A 2,907-nucleotide genomic window follows, 5' to 3' on the forward strand; every position below is an offset into this window, starting at 1 on the left:
CTGAGTAGCTGAGACCACCTCCATATGCCACCACATCTAGCTAAATTTTAAATTTTTCTGTAGAGAGGGGTTCTCACTATGTTGCCCAGGCTGGTCTCGGTCTCCTGGGCTCAAGCAATCCTCCCGCTTTGGCCTCTCAAAGTGCTTGGATTCTAGGCATTAACCACCGTGCCTGGTCTCCCATCATGATCCTTTCTACTTCCCATTCTGCTTAGCAGAATTACCTCAATCCCTGGCCCCCATCTTTACTCCTACTGCTGCTGTAACAAATTACCATAAACCTAATGACTTAACAGGTTTGGAGTGCAATGGTGCCATCTCACCGCACCTAACAATTCTAGAGGTTAGAAGTCCTAAAATCACAGTGTTGACAGGACTGTGCTCCTTCTAAAAGCTTTTGAAGAAAATGTGTTTCTTTGCTTTTTCCACCTTCTGGAGGCTGCCTGTATTCCCTGGCTTGTGGTCCCTTCCTCAAATCACTCTGATCTCTGCTATCAAGTTTCATCTCCCTCTCTGCAGCAACTCTCTTGCCTCCCTCTTTCACTTACTGGAACCTTTCTGGTGACATTGGGCCCACCAAAATAATCCAAGATAATCTCTCCATCTTGAGATCCACAGTGCATCTCAAAGTCCCTTCTCCCATGTAAAGTTGCATATTCCCAGGCTCTGGGGATTAGGACATGGACATCTCTGGAGGACCATAATTCTGTCTACCTGCTGTGAACCCAGCATTCCATTTAGAAATGTCCATGTCAGCTGCATAACACTAAAGGACGATTTGTTAACAGAAGTCACCCTCAAAGGCTAATATCCGCCAGGTGCGGTGGCTCACGCCTGTAATCCCAGCACTTTGGGAGGCCGAGGCAGGTGGATCACTTGAGGTCAGGAGTTCGAGACCAGCCTGGCCAACACAGTGAAACTCCATCTCTACTAAAAATACAAAAATTAGTCACATGTGGTGACACAAACCTGTAATCCCAGCTACTTGGGAGGCTAAAGCAGGATAATTGCTTGAACCCGGGAGGCGGAGGTTGTAGTGAGCCAATATTGCATCACTGCACTCCAGTGTGGGTGACAGAGCTAGGCTCCAGCTCAAAAAAAGAAAAGACAAGAATATTATCCCCGAGAGCGAGGTATCTTGGGTCTTCAAGTTGTTTCTCCAGGGCCTAGAATGTTGCCTATGACTTAGCAGATGTTCAATAAATTAAACTGAATATTCACGGCAAAGAAAACTAAGAAAAAAAGACAGCAAGAACAATTTTGCTGTAAGGCTATTATTTGACAAGCAAATAAAATCAACGGGCCAAAGTAAGTGGTTGGAAGAAAAAGCACAATGAAATTCATCATTTTGTCATAATGTTTCATAGATAATCACAAAACAACAAAATCCAACCTGCCTAGATCAGGGGTGAGCAAACTGTAGCCTGTGGCTGCCTGAGGTCAGGAGTCTGAGACCAGCCTGGCCAACATGATGAAACCCTGTCTCTACTAGTAATACAAAAATTAGCTGGGTGTGGTGGCACACGCCTGTAATCCCAGGAGGCTGAGGCAGGAAAATCACTTGAACCTGGGAGGCAGGAGACAGAGGCTGCGGTGAGCTGATATCGCACCATTGCACTCTAGCCTGGGCGACAACAGCAAAACTCCATCTCAAAAAAAAAAGTTTTACTGAACCGCAGTGGGGTCCATTTGTTAGCACACTGGCTGTGGCTGCTTTTGCACTATAATGGCAGAGTTGAGTAGTTTCAGTGGAGACTCTATGCCCTGCAAGCCTGAAATATTTACTGTCTGGCACTTTACATAAGATGTTCGTTGACTACTGGTCTAGATAATTAGAAAGGTTAAATAAGAATTATTTTTCAGGTTACACGGGTAACATGCCAATGTTGTTAACAAGGTTCAGAAGGTGGCATATCTCACACATGCATATAAACACCTGATGGTCATGCTCATGAGCTGCAAAGGATCATTAAATCAGAATTTTGGCTGGGTGCAGTGGCTCACACCTGTAATTCCAGGACTTTGGGAGGGCAAGGTGGGTGGATCACTTGAGGTCAGGAGTTTGAGACCAGCCTGGCCAACATGACGAAGTCCTGTCTCTATCAAAAATATGAAAATTAGCCAGGCATGGTGGCATATGCCTGTAATCTCAGCTACTCAGAATGCAGAGGTGGGAGAATCACTTGAACTCAGGAGGCGGAGGTTGCAGTGAGCCAAGATCGCGCTGCTAGACTCCAGTCTGGGTGACAGGGTGAGACTCTGTCTCAAAAAAAAAAAAAAAAAATTCAGAATTTTGTTCAAAGCAGGTTAGATTAAACATTCTGAAAGCTGAATTCATGGGTTCACATGCTTGGTGTGACCAAAAAAATTTAAAAAAAAAAACCAAAAATCAGAAAGTTGAATTCACGTATTTCACTATCATGGATATTGACTGATTGTCTATCTCTTTGGCTGGGCTGTCTCTTACCCAGTAGATTAGTGGGCTGATTTTAATCCAAAGTCATGAAATTATAAAGCTGGTCAGTTTCTTTGTTTTGAATATCTTGATAGCTGGGATAAGAGAGTGGTATACCCCATTTCTTATTCAAAGATCAAACTTCAGGCCGGGCGCGGTGGCTCACGCTTGTAATCCCAGCACTTTGGGAGGCCGAGGTGGGCGGATCACGAGGTCAGGAGATCGAGACCATGGTGAAACCCCGTCTCTACTGAAAAAGACAAAAAATTAGCCGGGCGTGGTGGCGGGCGCCTGTAGTCCCAGCTACTTGGAGAGGCTGAGGCAGGAGAATGGCGTGAACACGGGAGGCGGAGCTTGCAGTGAGCCGAGATTGCGCCACTGCACTCCAGCCTGGGCGACAGAGCGAGACTCCGTCTCAAAAAAAAAAAAAAAAAAAAAAAAAAAAAAACACA

General features: G+C 45.3%; 1 non-coding gene across 1 annotated transcript; it reads right to left on the bottom strand.

Annotated features, from left to right (window-relative positions):
• Window positions 1–1,862: 1,862 nt before the first annotated feature.
• On the bottom strand, window positions 1,863–1,967 carry LOC129492453 (small nucleolar RNA U13). Its single transcript, XR_008660899.1, has one exon. It is a non-coding gene; the product is annotated as a small nucleolar RNA U13 (small nucleolar RNA).
• Window positions 1,968–2,907: the final 940 nt, after the last annotated feature.

This window comes from Symphalangus syndactylus, chromosome 10, assembly GCF_028878055.3.
Source record: "Symphalangus syndactylus isolate Jambi chromosome 10, NHGRI_mSymSyn1-v2.1_pri, whole genome shotgun sequence".
NCBI classification, from domain to species: domain Eukaryota; kingdom Metazoa; phylum Chordata; class Mammalia; order Primates; family Hylobatidae; genus Symphalangus; species Symphalangus syndactylus.